This window comes from Tamandua tetradactyla, chromosome 20, assembly GCF_023851605.1.
Source record: "Tamandua tetradactyla isolate mTamTet1 chromosome 20, mTamTet1.pri, whole genome shotgun sequence".
Lineage (NCBI taxonomy): Eukaryota > Metazoa > Chordata > Mammalia > Pilosa > Myrmecophagidae > Tamandua > Tamandua tetradactyla.
The window spans coordinates 33,166,230-33,186,957 of NC_135346.1; the positions used below are offsets into that span (position 1 = coordinate 33,166,230).

A 20,728-nucleotide genomic window follows, 5' to 3' on the forward strand; every position below is an offset into this window, starting at 1 on the left:
GTTTCAACCCCACCCCTGACAGGGGCATAGGCAGTGGAAGTTTATAGACACAGAACTCCCTAGGTCTCTAGGGAACAGTTTGATTAATGGCACCATTTGCTGGTAGTCCAGGAAAGCACAACTTCAGGGACTCATCAAAAAGACTTTTGGTGTCTTTCCTGACCCTCTTTCCCAGGGCTCTTTGGAGCTTGTCCATGACCCCTTTATGGGATCCTCGCTCCTTTTTGGCTGGTAAAGTCCTCTCCACAATGGCCTTCCTCCTCAAAGTAACAAGAGTCAAGGAAAGGAGTATAAAACAAAAATATCTAGAAAGGCAAAACAAAAACAAACAGAGCAGATCACGGTCCCCACAGAAGAAACACACATCTGCTAGCCCTTCTCTCCTGGGTTGGTTTCAAAATGGCTCTCTCAGCTTCTGTGGGTGATTCTGGCTTCCTCTGGGGCATTTTCTTTCTTCAAGCATCTGTGACTCCTTTCTTAGCTTCTCCAGAGAAAACTCTGGATTTCATCTCTTAGCTTCTCTTGGCTCTCTCCAAGTTCTGGGCCTTCAGGTTCTGTGCATCCTTGCTTAAAATCTCCCAGGACAATTCTGTCTGAGCTCTATCCAAAATGTCCCCCTCTTAAAGGACTCCAAAAAGTGGATTAAGACCCACCTTAAGAAAGCTTTTTCTTGGGGGTGAAATAATTGTACAAATAGTGTAATCTTAAAAATTATACTGTAGGGGTGCACAGGTGGTTCAGTGGTAGAACCTTACAAGGTAGGTTCACCTTACATGCAGGAGACCTCGGTTCGATCCTGGACCCCGCCCCTCCCCCCCCCCCCCAAAAAAATTATACTGTGTATCTACGACAAGAATCAGATTAAGGATATCAGATCCTTAATCTGATCAGTTGAAAATGAGCAATTCTAAAGGTCTAGAGTAAATTGAACCAAGTGTCAAAGAAGAGTCTTAACACAGAGCCAATCAACAATAACTGACCTACAGAATAAACTCATCAAGATGTAATAACCATCTAAGTATTGCAAGTAATACTAAGAAGCAAGAAGTCATGCCCTATAAAAGAACAAATGAAAACTGCAGAGGAGAGACAGAAATTAGAAGAATTAAAGATGTTCAAATAAATCTCCTAAATCAATTTAAGGAGATGAAAGAAAATAAGACAAGAGATTTAGCATATTAAGAAAACATGGGTGAGCTTAAAGGAGAATTTCATAGTAGAAAAAGAAGCATAACAGAAAGTATGGGAATGAAAGGCACAGAAGAAGAGAGTAAAAATACAAGAAGTATACAATAGCAAATTTGAACAGGCAGAAGGAAGAATCCATGAACTAGAAGACAGGACAATTGAAATCTTAAAGGCAGAAGAACTGATAGAGAAAATAATGGAAAAGTTCAGCAGAGTCTCAGGGATTTGAATGGTAGCATGAAGAGCACAAACTCCTTCTGGAATCCAAGAAGGAGAAGAGAAGGGGAAGGGGGCAGAAAGAAGGTCTGAGGAAATAACAGCCAAAAATTTTCCAACTCTAATGAAAGACATAAATATACATTTCTATATCCAAGAAGTACAATGTATTGAAAATAGAATAAAACCTAATAGGCCTACACTGAGACGCCTACCAAAAATCTGCTGGGGTGGGTATACTAGTATCAGACAAAAGAGACTTTAAATGCAAAACTGTTAAAAAGACAAAGAATGACACTTTATATTAATAAAGGGGGAAATCAAACAAGAAGAAGTAACAATTATAAATATTTATCCACCTAACCACGATGTCCAAAAATAACTGACACAAACACTGAAGGGAGAAATAGATACCTGCACAATATATATGGAGACTTCAATATACTTCTCTCATCAATAGATGGACCATTTAGGCAGAACATTAACAAGGAAATGGAGAACTTGAATAATACGATAAACGAGCGAGACCTAACAGACATATACAGAACATTGCACCCCCAAAACAGGAGGATATCCACGTTTTATAAGTACACAAAGATAATTCTTCAGGATAGATCAATTTCACTAATGGGTATAGATGCAAAATCTTCAACAAAAAAACATGAAAATTAAATCCAACAGTACATTAAAAAAATTATATACCATGATAAAGTAGGTTTTATCCAGGTATACAAGGGTGGTTCAACACAATAAAATCAACTAATGTCATATGCCACATTATCCTACTGGTTGACGCAGAAAAGGCATTTGAAAAAGCCAGCATCCTTTCTTGATAAAAACACTTTGAAAAATAGGAATGGAATTGCTAACTGCTTCCAGAATGCAATATACCAGAAATGGATTGGCTTTTACAAAAGGAATTTATTAGGCTACAAATTTACAGTTCAAATTATGTCCAAATTCAGACATCAAGAGGATATCTTCACTCAAGAAAGGCTGATAGTATCCAGGATTTATCTGTCTCATGGAAAGGCACATGACATCTGCTAGCCCTTCTCTCCTAGGTTGGTTTCAAAATGGCTCTCTCAGCTTCTGTGGGTGGTTCTAGCTTCCTCTGGGGCATTTTCTTTCTTCAAGCATCTGTGACTCTTTTCTTCGCTTCTCCAGAGAAAACTCTAGATTTCATCTCTTAGCTTCTCTCGGCTCTCTCCAAGTTCTGGGCCCTTCAGGTTCTGTGCATCCTTGCTTAAAATCTCCCAGGACAATTCTGTCTGAGCTGTATCCAAAATGCCCCCCTCTTAAAAGACTCCAAAAAGTGGATTAAGACCCATCTTGAATGAGCAGGGTCACTTCTCCATGGAAACAACCTAATCAAATGGTCCCACCCAACAATAGGTCTGCCCCCAGCAGATTGGATTAAAAGAATATGGTTTTTTGGGGGTATGTGACAGTTTTAAACCAGCACAGAAGGAAGCTTCCTTAACATGATGAAGGGCATATAGGAAAAGTCCACAACTAACGTAGTATTCAGTGGCGAAAGACTGAAAGTTTTCTATTTAGGATCTGAAATAAGACAAAGATGCCTATTGTCACAACTATTATTTGACACTATGCTAGAAGTTCTATCTAGAGCAGTTAGTCAAGCAAAAAATAAAAGGCATCCAAATTGGAAAAGAGGAAGTAAAACTTCCACTATTTGCAGATGACATGATTCTATATATAGGAAGTCCCCCCAAAATTACAACAAAGTTTCTAGATTTGATAAATGAGTTCAGCAAAGTGGCAGGATAAAAAATCAACATGCAAAAACAGTGTTTCTATAAATTACTAATGAGCAAGCTGAGGAGGAAATCAAGGAAAAATTCCATTTACAACAGCAACTTCCCAGAATCAAGTGTCTAGGACTAAATTTAACCAAGGATTTAAAGAACTTTTTACACAGAAAACTATAAAACATTGCTAAAAGAAATTAAAAACCTATTTAAATGGAAGGACACTCATGTCTTGCTCATGGATTGAAAGCCTAAATATTATTAAAATATCAGTTCTACCCAAAATGATTTACGTATTAATGCAATTCCAATCAAAATTCTTACAGCCTACTTTACAGAAATGGAAAAGCCAATTATCAAAATTTAATTGTAAAAGTAAGGGGTGCAAATAGCTAAAATCATCTTGAGAGAGAAGAACGAAGTTGGAGGACTTACACTTTGTGACTTTAAAGCATATTACAAAGTTCAGTGGTCAAAACAGCATGATACTAGCAAAAAGACAGATATATTGACAAATGGAATAGAATTGAGAGTTCAGAAATAGCCTCTCATATTTATGGCCAATTCATATTTGACAAGGCTGCCAACTCAACTGGGACAGAATAGTCTGTTCCACAAATGATGCTGGGAGAACTGGATATCCATATGCAAAAGAATGAAAAAGAGCCCTTATCTCACATCTTATTAAAAAAATCAGCTTAAAAATGGATCAAGTACCTGAATATAACAACCAGGATCACAAAACTCCTAGAAGAAAAGGTAGAGAAGCTTATCTTCAGGAGTCTTGTGGTAGGCAATGGTTTATTTGACTTTATACCCAAAGCATGAGCAATGAAAGATAGAATAGATAAATGGGACCTCCTCAAAATTAAAACTTTTGTGCTGCAAAAGACTTTGTCAAGAAAGTGAAATGGCAACTAACTCAATGGGAGAAAATATCTGGAAATGCATATCCAATAAGAGGTTTTTTTTTTGCACGTGTAGTCAGTGGGAATCGGACCCAGGTCTCTGGCATGGCAGGCAAGAACTCTTCCTGCTGAACCACCATGGCCCACCCTCCAATAAGAGTTTAATATCCAGAATTTATAAAGCCAACTTACAACTCAACAATAAAAAACCGAACAATCCAATTTAAAAATAGTAAAAGGATCGAATACACATTTTTCCAGAGAGGAAATACAAATGGTTAAAAGGCAAACAAAAAGATGCTCAATAGCCCTACCTATGAGGGAAATGCACATCAAATCCACAGTGAAATATGATTTCACACCCATTAGAATTGCCACTGTTAAAAAAACAGCATGCCTGCCATGCAGGAAACCCGGATTCAATTCCTGGCCCATGCACTTCCCAGAAACAAACAAAATACAAACAAAAAAATTCAACAAATGGTGCTGCAATAACAGGATATGCATATGGAAAAAAAGAATGAAATGTGACCCCCGCCATACAGCATACAAAACCACAACAAAAAAACAACCAGAAAACTACAAGTGTGTGGGAGAGGATATAAGAATTCTCATTAATGCTGATGAGAATGTAAAATGGAGCAGCCACTGTCAAACACAGTTCGGTAGTTCCTCAGGAAGCTACATATAGAATTGCCACATGATCTGGAAAACCTGCTGCTAGCTATATAGCCAGAAGAATTGAAAGGAGGGTCTCAAACAGACATCTGCGCACCAATGTTCATAGTGATATTATTAACAGTTGCCAAAAGACGGATGTAACCTAAGTGTCCATCAACCAAAGAATGGATAAACAAAATTTGGTGTATACATGCAATGGAATATTATTCATCTGTAATAAGGAATGAAGTCCTGAGGCATGTCACAACATGGATGAACCTTGAGGATATTATCTGGAGTAAAATAAGCCAGACACAAAAGGACAAATATTGTATGAGCTCACTAATAAGAACTAATTATAATAAGAAACTCATAGACTTAGAATCTAGAATATAGATTACTAGGGGATAGAATGCAGTTAGATAATGGGGATAGGTAATTCTGCTTAATTTGTGCAGAATTTTTATTTAAGTTGATTGTAAATGTTTGGAAATGGATAGTGGTGATGGTAGCACATTAATGTGAGTGTAATTAACAGTGCTGAATTATGTTTGTGAATGTGGCTGAAAGGGGAAGTTTTGGGCTATATATCTAGTAGAATGAAAGTTAGAAGACAAAACAGGGCCCTGTATAATATAGTGAAAACTGTTGTAGATGATGAAATATGGTAAATAGTACAGATATAAGAATGTTCTTTTATGAATTATAACAAAACGTATGACACTATTACAAGTTGCTAATAATAGGATGGTATATGGGTAAACTATGGTCTATAGTTAACAGTAATATTTTAGTATTCTTTCAGTTGTAACAAGTGTACCAGGCCAATGCAAAATGTGAACAATAGCAGTATGTATGGGACTGTTGTATTTTTTACATTCCTACAACATCTCTAATGATTTTTTAACAAATTATGCAGAGTGAAAGAAACCAGACACAAAGTACTACATAATGGATGATTCCATTTATATGAAAAGTAAATACAAATAAATCTATAGAGATAGCATTAGGCAGGTGATTACGTAGGGCAGTGAAAGGATAGAGGGATTGAGAGGTAACTGCTAAGGAGTATGGGGTTTTTTGTTTTAGAGTAATGAAATGTTCTAAAATTGATTAAATGCCCAACCCTGTGATTACATTAGAAGCCACTGATTGTGCAATTTGGATGGATTGTATGGTATGCAAATATATCTCAAAAAACTGCTCTTTTACAAAAAAGTACATAGAGACCCTCCAGATCCCTAGATTCTTGCTTCTCAAACTTTCATGCACATACAAATTGTAGGTAAACTCAGTAAATTTGGGGTAGGAACCCGGAATCCTGCCTTTTTAATAAGTGTTAGGGAATGAGTTCTCAAGTGATGTCAATAAAACTGGTCCACGACCCTGACTTTGGGTAGCAAGGCCACTAAAATTTTGTGTTCTCCTGTATTCACTTGTCACATTTCTATGTTACGTATGTCAGTGTTACCCTCACTGGAGAATAAGTTCCAGAGGACTGTATAGGATCTGTTTGTTTTACTACTGAATCCACTGGAACTTATCAAGATGAATTTGAAATTCCTAATACTCCAAAAATTCTTGGAAGGACATAATTCACCCCTTCTCCTTGGGATACAGGCAGTGAATTAGGTTAAGGGAGGTGTAATGACCTCTCCAGAGTGACACTGCATAAGTTGTAGAACTGGAACTAGGAACTGGTCTCTGGAATTAGTATCTACTGTGGCACAAAACTTCCAGGGAAGTTCTTAGAACAGATAGCACATTATTCAGAACTGGCCCACCGGGTATTGGATACTTGACATAGAACTCTCATTGCAAGCCTTTGTCACATTGCAGATGTCTCAGAGAAGACTAGAAATATCTCTGGGGCATTTTTCAGAGCTCATGGAGCCTCCACAATTAAACTAACATCTAATAGAATAACTAGAGTGTAGCCAATTGAGAAGGATTGACCTAATTCTTCCTTTTTAATTACCTTAATTTTATGCATCAGGCAATTAATTGAATGACTTAGTGATTGCAGATACTTTCTCCCCAGTGGAGAATGAAAGGAAGTTGTGTCAGAAACACAGACGAGTGGTGGAGAAGGACAGATTAGGGAAGAGTCCGCAGATAGGAGTCTGCATGAACCCCATGTTGTGATACAAGCATCACTGCAATCTTTTATATCTGGGGACTGTATCTATCTGGCTGGTAGGAGAAAGCTGGGAATGCCTCAAGATAGTTTCTAGGATGAAACCAGGGTTCCTCAACTTTGACAATATTGATATCTTGGACCACATCATTCTTTATTGTTGGGTGGCAATCGTGTACATTGTAGGATGTTTAGCAGCATCCCTGGCCTTTGCCCTTTGAATGCCAGTGGCAGACCCTGCCCCCAGTGTGACAACCAAAAATGTCTCCAAACATTACTAAATATCCATTAGGGAAGAAATTCACCCCCAATTGAAAGCGTTGGTCAGGCTAAATATGTCTACAGGGCCTCTGAATACTGTAACACAGGCTGTGCAGTGCCATTTCCCCAGACTTCAAAAATGTGTGGGACAGCTTATTTCAGATTTTGGTAATACCTGAAATAGAAGGCTTTGGCTTTTAATGATGAAACCTTATAGGCTAAGACACCTCCCCATCTCCACATTTGTACACAGTGTTAGGATTTGCAAAAACTTGTGTGTCCATCAGAATACTGGGTGACTTTAACATCCAAGATGACCCATTGCTCACCTTGATCCTCCACCCACCTCTGCCTAGACCTTGCCATCAGCACATCTCTGGTATCACTTTTGAAATCTTCATTTCAAACATCTCATTCTCTGATTACCAGACTCCATGCTTCTGACTTGATTATCTGATCCTCCTACTGAAACAATATTTTGACCCCATCTGGATCTCCACTGTATCAACTTCAACATTTTGCACTGCTGACCATTTTCCTCTTATCTTTATTTACTTCCTTACCCAGTTTACACTCCCTGGTCCATCATGCTAATAATTTCCTAGTCAACAACCTCAACAACCTTGCCTTTCTAGCTTTCTGATATGATCACCTGGCTAAACCCTTGCAGTTTAAATTTAAGACCACAAAGTTTAAAGAGGCACTCACACTGCCCAGAATACTCATCCTGGTAAGTTTGCTTTCTCCTCTTCAGGACTCTTCTTTCACTCTCTCAGTCACCTTCATTCTTATCTGATAACCCTGCCTAGAAAATAAAAACAAGGAGGACTCTATCATCTATACAGAAACACATCTTTATTTTGAGCCACATGCTGTTTACCATCCTTTCACCTACTTCTGTCAAAGGCCAGTTTCTCTTCTTGTACTCTCTCACCTAGTTACTCCAACTTTCTCAAGAATTCCACTTATTTACCCCTCATCACTTGAATCAGTTTCTTCCTTCTTATCAAATCATTTCCATCATGTGTAAACAAACTCTAGTTTCTCCATTTGGCAATACTGTCTCATGATTCCAAAAAATCTACTTCTAACATCATATTTCTCCCTTCCTCTTCACAATAAGTCTTTTTTAAGGATGTTCTACATTCGCTGAGTCTATTTTCTCATATCACACTCACTATCTCTGTAACCAGCTCCAAAATGGCATTTACCATTCCTAGCCAGGCTGCCTTGCTAAGGGTAAAGATATGGGGGAAGCGGGGAAGCATAAGAAGAAAGCAGGAGAAATATCCTGGGGCAAAAGCTCTCTTGTCCCTTTTAACATCTCTCCCTCTTGTTCTTATCTTTTCTTGGACATGACCCTTCTTTTTTTTTTTTTTTTTTCTTATTTTGGGTTTCTGTTCGGTGCTTTTTTTTTTTTTTTTTTTTTTTGCATAGGCAGGTACTGGGAATCAAACCCGGGTCTCCAGCATGGCTGGCAAGAACTCTGCCACTCACTGAGCCACTGTGGCCCACCCTGCCCAGTGCTTTTGAATTTCCCTTTCCAGAAAGCCAATTGTCCTGGCCAGGAAGTTTTAGCCGGAGATGGGGAAACACACAAACAAAAACATAGAGAAAAAAGCAATAAACATCAAGACAAAACTAATTTTCATTGACTTAGGTAAAAAAGAGGAATCTGTCTATTTCTCCAGTATGTTTCTTCATCAAAGAAATAAGACTTTGAAAAATAGCATAAGATTGTAGCTTGTGATGGTTGGGTTCATGTATCAACTTGCCCAGGTGATGATGCCTAGTTGTCTGATCAAGTAAGCACTGGCCTATCTGTTGCTTTGAGGATGTTTTGTGAACTTAAATCATCAGCACATTGATTGCATCTATAGTTGATTATATATGCAGTTGGCCAAGGGGAGTGTCTCCCCCAGTGACAGACATTTAATCTAATCATTTGAGGGCTTTTAAGGGAGAGGTGATTACTTGAGCAGTCAGAAAAAAGAATCTTAGTCTCTCCTTCAGCCAGCCAGTGTCTCCTGCAGAATTCATCAAAAACCATCAGAGTTACCAATTGGCAGCCTGCCCTATGGAATCTGGACTCGTGCATCCCCACAATTGTGTGAGACACTTTTATAAAATCTCATACTGTTTACAGATACCTCCTGTTAGTTCTATTTCCCTAGAGAACCCTGACTAATACATGGACCTAGGAGAAAACTGTCAAGAACACTTGATTGTTGTTGTTTTTGTTTTTGTTTTTTGTATGCTGTATGATGGGGGTCACATTTCATTCTTTTTCCATGTACGTATCCCCTTATTGCAGCACCATTTGCTGAATTTTTGAATATTTGGTTTTCCATTTGTTTGCTTGCTTGCTTGTTTGTTTGGGAAGTATGTGGGCTGGGAATTGAACCTGGGTCTCCTGTAGTTGATTTAAAATGTTAGTTTGAAACTTTGGTAAAACTAAACTCTCAAAGATATGATTAACAAACTAGACCTAGAAATATTTGAGTCTTTATATCTATAAGGGTTCTTATTATGTCAGGATTGGTTGGATCATTTTCACAAGGGAAATAATATTTGGATAGGTTTCTAGGCTTAGACCCCAGAAAGGTTAAAATCCAGTTCTCTGAGTTATTTGAATATGTTGTTTGGAAGTTGTGGCATTTTCTCTTTTGGAAATTGCTAAGAACATTAAGAATGATATAAATGACGAGAGATGTCCCACATGGTTTGCAGACAGTTTTGCCAAGAGAAATGAAAACTTACTAGAACAACTCAAATGGGGCTGTCTGTAAAGAGAATGAGTTTCTCGGTAGGCAGCGAGCTTACATAACCAAAATGTGCAAGCATAAGATAGAGTACAGAGAGAATTCAAATAGATCACCTGTTGTAATGCTAGCTAAATTTTAAAGTTATCCCAAGTTCTGATATCCTGAGTCAGATATATAATCATTATATACCATTATTTGGAAGACAATGACATTTTTTTACATTTTATTCTGTAAAATAATTTATATGTCCACTTGGGGGTAGTAAAGTATTTTTTTTCAGTATCTCTAGGGAGTCTTCAGTATTTCCTCTGAAAATACATTAGATGTGAGTAAAAACAGTACCGAATAGATGTGTTATTTCTTACCTTTGGTAAGTGACAGTTTCTTTTGATTCATAAATAAACTCAATAGGAATTATGGATAACAAAAATGTCATTTCCTTTTTGTAATGTCCAGGGAGTTAAAAACATGCAAATTAATTTTTCAACAGTAGCTAATATGTTCAGAATAGGTCCAGACCAAATGACATAATTCTATGAGCAAGGCAATAAGATGATCCCAAGATGATTTAAAAGTTCCTGGATTTTAAAAATATGCTAACACTTGAACTATTGACACTCTTAAAACAATTTCAAGATTATTAAATTTTACTGTAAAAAAAGTAACCTAAAAAATTACTTCAAAACCCAATAGCTTAAAACAACATATATTTATTACCTCCCAGCTTTTGGAGTTAAGAATCCATGTGCAACTGAACTGGGTACCACTGGCTCAGGGTCTCTCAAGAAGCTGGAGTGAAGGTATTGGCAGGAGCTACAATCACTTGAATGGGGGGAGGAACTCTGTCTAAGCTCCCTGGCAGCTGGTCACCCTGGAGAGAGCTATCTGAGATAGAGGTAGAGAAAAAGTATGTGCCCAAGAGAGAAGCCAGGGTCTTTCTGTAACTCAATCTCAGAAGTGACATCCTGTCATTTCTGCCATATTCCATTTAGTAGAAGAAAGTCACTAAGTCCAAGCCCAAACTTATGGGGAGGAGATTACACAAGGACCTGATCAGAGAAGGGCATGAACTGGGGATCGTGGCAGGGGAGCATTGTTATAGGATGCTTAATATAGATCCAGACTTTGAAACTAAAGGATTTCAAATTCCTTCTTGCTTGAAAAATTACTAAACAACATTTATCCTTTCTTCAGATTTCTATTTCACAGGCAGAGTAATCAGAATACGACTTGCACTGGTAATAAGTGGACAAAGTTTCTAGTCCCACCTCTGTGCTGACCAGCTGCTGCACTACAGACATGTTCTTTAAGTTCTGAATCTTGGTTTCTATGTCAACAAAGAGAGAGAGTTTGATTATGTTCTTCATGGTTCCTTCTAGCTTGCACATTCTTTTCCAGCAAAAAGACAAATTCTTCACTCAGGGAGTCTAATTCACAGAAGACCAGGGTTTCCCAACCTCGCACTGTAGACATTTTGGGCTGTGGGGTGGGCACTTTCCTGTGCATTTTAGGATGTTAAGTAACATCTCAGTCTCTAACCCACTAGATACCAGGAGCAGCACCCTAGTCCTGACCATCAAAAATGTCTCCAGACTTTGGGGACCATGGCTCTAGGCAGATCTATATTTAATCTAACTTGCAAAATGCTTTCCTTTTTTTCTAATGCCTTGATCTTTCCCATCAGAAAAGAATCTACAAATAATTAACAGGTGTTAATAATTTTCAAGTATTTGTACTTTAAAAGAGAAGTGATCTTCTGAGGTAGAAATGTGAGACCCAGAGGTGAGAGGGTTCTACAGTACCTGGGGAGGGTGTGGGACACGGCTTATACCAAGCATAGATCACAATAGTACAACAGACTTAATGAAACTCCTAGAGAAAACTTTCCAGGAACCACGGAAGTGATCATGTGAAAGTGTGTGTGAGTCTTGTGGGGATTTAGAATAAGACAAAAGGTGGTCAGGGAAGAAGTTTAAGGGAAATGAGTTGAGAAGGAAGTGGAGAGGAGAATTTCAGACAAGCTGTAAGTTTTCCAAGCATCATATTCCATGGCCTGGCACAGAGTAGATGTGGGAAGTTTCTCTCTGTCAGCTGAAGATCCCTCCTCTTGCTGCGATTGACTGCTAGATTTACCACAATGAAATGATCGTTTTAGTCAGAAAAAACTTGCAGAGAAAAAATATAGACTAAATTCTTTGACATTCTCTCAAAAAAATTTCTTTCATCTCAGTGTGAAACACCTAAAGGTTACCAAGGTGTGTTTTAAAGCTATATCTTTTTTTTTTTTTAGAGAGGCCACATCTGAGCAACAAAAGAGGCTCTCTTGGGGGTGACTCTGAGGCCTAATTTTAAGTAGGCTTGACCTATCCTTTCTGGGGATAAGTTTCATATGAACAAACCCCAAGATTGAGGGCTCGGCCTATTGCTTTGGTTGTTCCCACTGCTTGTGAGAATATCAGGAAATCTCCACATGGGGAAGTTGAATTCTCTCCCTTTCTCACCATTCCTCCAAGGGGACTTTGCAAATACTTTTTTATTCACTGTTCAGATCACTCTGGGATTTATTGGGTCATCATTCTGGACAAACCTACAAAATTTCATCCTCTGCTTCAGGTTCCATGCACCTATGGTGTTCAACTAAACTGTCCACATAAGTTATATTAGGAAATGCACTAGTCAAAATATAAATTGTGTACCAAATAAACATTTTTTCCTTTAGTCTTACACGTAAGTTAAAGTTTTAAAACATGAATTACCATCTATTTTCAATACCCTGCAATATTGACATTCCTTTGTTCTTCCTCATGTAAAAACATTTTTTAATTTGTATATTTAGTCACTATCATTGTACACTCTAGGCATTCCTAGATTATACCATCTCAGTCTTTATCATCTACCTTTCCTTCTGATTACATTTGTGTCCTCAGGCCTCCTCCCTCTATCGTCCTCACATTCAACTTCATTCAGTGTACTAACATTATTGTATTACAGTTATTAGGTAGTATTGTTCTGTCCATTTCTGAATTTTTACAATCAGTCTTGTTGCACAATCTGTATCCCTTCAGCTCCAATTACCCAATATCTACCCTATTTGTATTTCAGGTGGCCTCTGTTCTTAACTGAAATTCCAAGTTCGTTCATTAATGTTAATTTATATCAGTGAGACCATATAGTATTTGTCCTTTTGTTTCTGGCTAATCTCACTCAGCATAATGTCCTCAAGGTCCATCCATGTTGCTACATACTTCATCACTTTATTCTGTATTACAGCTGCATAATATTCCATTGTATGTATATACCACAGCTTGTTTAGCCACTCATCTGTTGATGTACATTTGGGCTGTTACTGTCTCTTGGCAATTATAAATAATCCTGCTATAAACATTGGTGTACAAATGTCCATTTGCTTCCTTGTCCTCATGTCCTCTGAGTAGATACCTAGCAATGGTATAGCTGGATCATATGGCAATTCTATACTTTCTTCCGAGGAACCGCCAAACTGTGTTCTACAGTGGTTCTGCCTTTTGACATTCCCACCAACAGTGGATAAGTGTGCCTCTTTCTCCATATCCTCTCCAGAACTTGTCATTTTCTGTTTTATTGATAATGGCTATTCTGGCGGATGTGAGATGATATCTCATTGTGGTTTTGATTTTCATTTCCTCAATAGCCAGGGAAGCTGAGCATCTTTTCATGTGCCTTTTGGCCAGTTGTATTTCCTCTTCTGCGAAGTGTCTTTTCATGTCTTTTGCCCATTTTGTAATTGGGTCGTTTGTCTTTTTGTTGTTGAATTAAACAATTTCTGTACATTCTGGATACTAGACCTTTATCTGATATATCGTTTCCAAATATTGTCTCCCATTGTGTAGGCTGTCTTTTTACTTCTTGACAAAGTTCTTTGATGCACAGAAGTGTTTAATTTTGAGGAGTTCCCATTTATTTATTTCTTTCTTCAATGCTCAGGTTTTGAGAGTAAGATCTAGGAAACTACCTCCTATTATAAAATTTATAAGATATTTCCCTACATGTTCTTCTAGAAGTTTTATGGTCTCAAATCTAATGTTTAGGTCTTTGATCCATTTTGAGCTAATTTTTGTATAGGATGTGAAATATGGATCCTCTTTCATTCTTTTGCATATGGATATCCAGTTCTCTAGACACTATTTATTGAAGAGACTGTTCTGTCCCAGGTGAGTTGGCTTGACTGCCTTTTCAAAGTTCAATTGTCCATAGATGAGAGGGTCTATATCTGAACAATCTATTAGACTCCATTGGTAAGTATATCTCTCTTTATGCCAGTACCATGCTGTTTTGACCACTATGGCTTCCTAACATGCCTTAAAGTCAGGTAGTGTGAGACCTCTGACTTCATTTTTCTTTCTCAGGATATTTTTAGCTATTTGGGGCACCCTGCCCTTCCAAATATATCCTTTTGCTGTCAAGAATTGGTATCTGGATAAGAACGAAAACTAACTTTAAAGCTAATCAAATTAGAAAGATAAATCTATTGATGGAATCCTCTTTAATGGAGTCCAAAGATCAATATGATGCATTTAAGAATTAAGGTGTTAGTTTTTAGATTGGGCTTTGTTTTCTAAATTGCTTAGGATGTAGATGCCCTTTATTCATTCAAATATGAAGCTAAAGGAGGATCTGTGGCTGTGTGTCAGAGAAATAAGTCCAAATACCAACCCTGCCACTTACTGTTTTATATTGCATGAGTGAACCTTCTTTTCCTTTTCCTTTTTTTTTCTGTGCTTTAGGCAGGTAGTACGGATTTATAGCTAGGAGCTGAAGCTCTAGGCAGAGCCGACTAGATTAAATTTAATCTTCTATAGTCATTAGCTGTGTGACTTTGGGCAAGTCACAGTTACTTAGCCTCTCTGTATCAATGTATTTTTCTTTTATGAAATGGGGATTATAATAGTACTCATCAATTAGGGTAGTTGAGAAGGTTAAATCAGATAATAAATGTAACCCTCAGTACAGTGATTGGAAAAGTTTTGATGAGCATTACTGATATTTAAAAGGAGAATTGGGCTAAATGATCTTGAAGGCTCCTCCATTTCTTAATCTTCTTCATAAATTATAAAGGGAGCTCCATCAATTAGGGCCAGAGTTAAGAATAGATAATGAAAGAATGAATAACAAATTTTCTTTCAGTTTATGAATTTGAATACCCATGGATTCAATAGATTCAGTAGATTGAGTATGACTTGCTATTCATTCTCTGTGCTTTCAGATCTAGTTCCATGTTTGCCGCCTGGTTATATTCAGTATTGTCTATGTGGCTGGGGTAGGAGGGGAGGAATATAGCATTTATAGTGGTTAAGAATGTATTCCAAGTCAGGCTTCCTGCCTCTGAATGCTGGCCTCCTCACTTATCTCTTTGTGGGAATACAAACTCAGTTTTCTTTTCAAGCCTCAGTTTTCTCACCTGTAAAATGGGAATTTCCATAAGGATTATGTGATAAAGATGTAAGACATAGGGTCTGATATCTGCCTTATAGTAAGAGCTCAGTAAATAGCCATATTTGATGCATATTTGTCACTGAGGTTGAGAGTTGTGATGCCGCTAACTATGCATTTCTATACATACCGGAAATAAGGTCACATTTAATAGCCTTAAGGTTTCTTTCTTTGTTATTCTTCTCTGAGCTTGGGGTCAACACTGGAATGATCACATTAGTTAGATCCTTAACCCTCTGTCTTCTAATTCTGAGGCAGATAGATGCTTAATTCCCTGGATGAAGGCCTTCAAAAACAATTAATATGCTTAGCTGTGCTCAGCAGCCGGGGCTGCTTGTTGTTTTGCTGATTGCCGTATTATAATATTGATTAATCTTTCATGCAACAGAAAAACAATCTTTAATACATATTTGTGCCTTCATTATTAATGAAATCCTAGCAGTTGGTGATTAAACCTTGGGCAGCTTGTTTATCTGGTTGAAAAGACTAAAAAAACGCCTGACAAATTTCCTAGTGGGGAGCTCTTTTTAAATCATTTTGCATATGAATGCTGACAAGGAGACTAACAGTCTCTAAAAACTGTAAGCAAAGTGAAATTTATTAAGAAATAAATATCTTTTTGAAATAATGAATGCCCCCATTCTTATTTATCATTTTCCACAAGCACTTATTAGAATTCTTCCCAAATATCAGCCATAATCCTAAACGCATTACAAATAGTATAGTAATGTATTTAATCTTCACATAAGTACTATGATATAGGTACTTTTTTGATCTCAACTTTATAGATGAAGAAAATGGAGAAATTAAATAACTTGCCCAAAGTCAGACAGGTCATAATTGTCACAGCCAGGATTTGAACCCACACATCTAGTTCTGGTTTCCAAGCTCGTGACTATTCTGCTGGTCCACTGATCTGTATTAATGATTTACTGGAGAATAAATGAAAAATAATATTTAGGAATGACATTAAATTGAGAGGCTTTCTCATTGATATCAATGAAATGGAGTACTGTGTGGCCTCTGGTAGTGTAATGAGCGGGACCAGGCATTGGAGACAGTCCTGAGTTCAGGCTCTGCCACACACTGCGTGACACTAGTCTTGATCTTCACGCCTCTCTAGTAGTATTATGCATCCTCATCTTCGAGTGGAATGTGCTTCCAAGACCCTTGACTTTGGAATTGGCCATGTGCCTTGCTTTGCCTGCTGGGATGTTAACAGGCGTATCTCAAGCGCAGGGATGCCGTGCACTTGTGCGGCTGGGTTTGCCCTCCAGGACTTGCCCCATGACCACGAGAAGCACATACACCAAGTAGCCACTGTGATTCCTGCGAGTGCCCCAGAGTGACGCTTAGGAATCTAAGTCACCACTGCTGACCTGAAGGCACGTGCAGCGAGGCAGAAATACTTACTCTCGTGTGTCTCTGAGACTCTGTGATTGCTTGTCGAATTTTCCCAAGATGAGGATGCCTTACTCTCTCAAAACTGTAAAATGGGGATAATAACAATATCTCCCTCTTAGTGAAGCTATAAGGACTTAATGAGTAGTACACATGGATGTTATGAAGCAAAACTTTATTCAGTTCCTATTGTTAAAGAATTGGAAATAAAGTCAGGATCTGTATTAAAATGTCCAACATTTACAATGAGAAGCATACAATTATGACAAGACATGCCTTCTGTGGGGCAGTATCCAAATAAGCAAGCTTTACTCAGGCATTATTATCTATTTTCAAAATATCTATTAACTTACAAATTCTTCTTATTTATGTCTTAAATGGGCTTCTAAACTTATAAATTATTTCCTGCCTTTAAAACTAGTGAATTGCTTTTATTTTTAATTATTCTTTTTCTTGCCAACTGAATCTAACCCTTTCAACCTACTAAATTCACTGTATATTTTTCACTATATATATATTTCTTTGGAAATGGTATAACTTAGGTGTATGCAACAGTTTCTAGGTCATATGTAGATTGGCTTCCAAACATTGACATTGCCTAGAAATGTTTCCCAATTATAACATATTTGTGTACCTAAAGTAGATTTCAAATGCAAATTAATGATTTAATGAATTAAAGGAGATCAACAACAACAACAAAATTGGGGAATACAGTTCTTTCACTCCAAGGAGCAGGATTTTTCTTGTCTTTCCCTGTTGGTTCCTTGCTGCAGACTTCCTTAGCACCTCTCCTGGGATATTTGTCAGGCAGTCATTGCCATATCATTCCTCAAATCCCTAGGTTCCTAGCCAGTCTGCCGTTCCATCCTTTAGAGTTTTCTTATATTTACTTGTAGTATTATTCCCAAGGTTTATAGTTTTAGCTGGACCAGTTTTCTTATTTGAATCAGGAGCCAAACAAAGTTTACACAGGACTTTTGGCTGTTATACCTAGTAATGTTCTCTTAATCAAGAGCACTTTCTATTTTATATCTTTTTTCTTGTTACAGAGTCTGGGTCATTTGTTTTGTATAATCCTTCATACTTGGGATATCTCTTTTTGCTTCTTTGTGTGTCACTTAACTTTTCCCTCTATCTCATTAAGCATAAGTTATATAACTGGGGTTTTGATTAGATATGTTAGGCTTTTACAAGAATATCTCAAAGGCAGTTCTGTGTGCTTAAATAAGGTTTTTAAGATTTTGTATTCATAAGTGGTTAAATATACATTTATTTTTCTTTTTTTGTATCAAGATTACATATGAATAGACCTCCAAGGAAAACTCACTTTTATTCTAATGCATTTCTTTTTCTTAAAAAAAAAAGTGGGGAATAGAGTGGTATAATGAAACTTGATATTTGCTTTGCTTAGTTTGCATAAGCTGGTGCAGCCTCAAGCTTCCTTATAATTTTTTTTAGTGTATTTCCACATTTTCAAAAATGAGGTCTCCAGCTAAGTAGAGGAGAATGTGGAAAGTTTACAATGAATCCTGTGGGATATTTAAAAACAGATGTACATGGAAGATAACAAGTAGATCTGTTGCTATTCTCTGAACTAACATTAATGATCAGCATCTAAGGGTAATTCTTCCACTTGAGGTTAATTATAAAGTGCTTATAAGGCTTTCATGTCATAATTAGCATGCTTTAGCTTATTTTATCTGGTGCCTTTGGATCAAAAATCTGGTCTATTGACTGTTTTTTTTCAGTGAGCTAACCACAGCTTTAAGTGGTCTGTAATTATAAGACTGAGCATTTAGTCCACAAGCAAGATTGCCAGCATATTCATAGCTAATGATATACTGAAAAAGTGGCTCTTTAGAGTAGGGGGCCCTCTGTTTGCCATTTTCTGTGGTATAAATATTTCCATTGTTGCTGATTTCACACAACCAAACATTTGACAACCGGTGCCCCAAATTCTTTAATGTTTAACAATAAGCTTGGAGCCAGCACCTGCACACCACTGTAACAACTAGTACTTACATACTGGATTCTTATGATGGAATAATGATACTTTGTGACTATCCTGAAGTGCCTTCATTCAATTAAAACTCATCCAGTAAGAGAGTATCTTTATATAAGATTGTTGAAGGTACTTTACAATAGTAGTGGTTACAAAAATTTGACTCACAGACTATTTGAAGAGCCTAATCACAGCTTTAAATCCTCTCTCAAGTAAAAAAAAAAAAAGGCAAAGATTTCTAAAAACAATTTCAAGGGATTCTTGGACCTCCTGACACTTATTCATGGGTCTCAGATTAAGTGTCTCTGAAATCTCTTTGAGCTAGACAAACTAATTTGGCAAGAAACATTCTGAATGTCATTGCTTCAGTTCACTAAGTTTGTGAATTACCAGAGAGCTCAAAAGTCATTATCTCACTGAAGAAGAATTAAATAACCAATATGTTATTAAACATATTTTCTATGTGGCTTCTCCGTCACTATTCTAAAATTCAGATCTTGTAAGGGATTCTTGAAGAGATGATGAGGTCAGTCCTTGGTTTCCATTAAACAATTTAGTTTTGGTTTATTACTTTGTTCTGTTGATTTTACGTGAACTATCACATAAACTAAATTTAGGACTTGTGACATTTCAATTTTCACTTTGAAATATGCTGGCTATGTGTATATATGCATGTGCACACATGTGTAGGCAAAAACTCTTTTTTTTTTTTTTCCTTTTTAATGCTCGGGTTTATTTAAACTTCATTGCTCTCTGACTAGGTCAAGCCCATAATTTATATAATCCCATCATGGGTGATTTTATATTTGGCAGCACACTTTACAATTGGATTTAAATAATTAATTGTGTGATCTTTTTCAAAAACAATGATCTCCTCCATTAGATGTAAGGAAAGTCATGTGTCTCATTCACCTCTTCAAGCCCTGAACCTGGCACAATGTTCAACACCTAATGGACATTAAATGAAGACTTGTTGAATGAAAGAATTCATGAGTAAATGATACTTTTTAACAGAAAAAGATAAATGAGGAGAAAACAAAAAGAGACCAAAGTTTTAGTGAAGCAACCAAATTCCTAGATTTAGTTTTAGTATTCCTTTTTCCATCCATTATTTCTACCCATAGCAGGAAGAGGGAAGTCTTGGCCATTAGGAGTGATGTTAAGGTAATGACTCGGCTAGGTCCTTGTTCACAAATGTCTCTAATTTAAAAGACAAGAAGGAGACTTGACCATTTCTGAGGTTTGCTTTGGGGAGTCTTTTCAACTCAGCACGTTATGGTCATCAAATAACCTGAGTATTCTCCTCACCAACATAAACCATCCCTGGAGAATTTTGATTCTGTAGAGTTGGATTGTAATTAATAAAGAGATTTTTTAATACACTGAATCAATTTGAAGATGACTTATCTTATAAAATGATGATATTCAGAGACCAATACCTCAGTAATCAATGGGATGACTCATTCAATTTAGGGAAAATCCAGAAACTGAAAGCTGGAACTTGCATGTTCAGCATCAGTAAACCCTGGCATATGTCCACAGCAGACATCCCATTATAATCAAATCAGGTATCCCTATCAGAAACAAAATCTTAGACTTTTGGACTCTTAATATGGGTCCATTTGGAGCTGCTATTTGATTCAATACATTGGAAAATGAAAGCAAGTCACTTTCTCACATATTTATTGAATACCTATCATTGTGATAGATTCAAAGCCAATGTTCCAGGGATAACAATAATGAACACAAGACACATTCTTGGCAGAGCAAGAATAAAGATCATTGAAATACAAAGCAGAGTTAAAAACAGCTTCAGAGACATAAACTGACAGGGAAATCAGATACTACATCTATTTGTCTAAATCAAGCAAGGCTTCATGGAGGAGGTGTCAATCTGAGATGGACATTGGAGGATGAGTAGGATAGCTAAAAATGGAGATTAGAGATAA

The 20,728-nt window shown here is 37.1% G+C and overlaps 1 long non-coding RNA gene across 1 annotated transcript in view; it reads left to right on the forward strand.

Annotated features, from left to right (window-relative positions):
* Window positions 1–20,728, forward strand: part of LOC143664535 (uncharacterized) — a 101,743-nt gene that overhangs the window by 29,417 nt on the left and 51,598 nt on the right. The window lies entirely within an intron of this gene.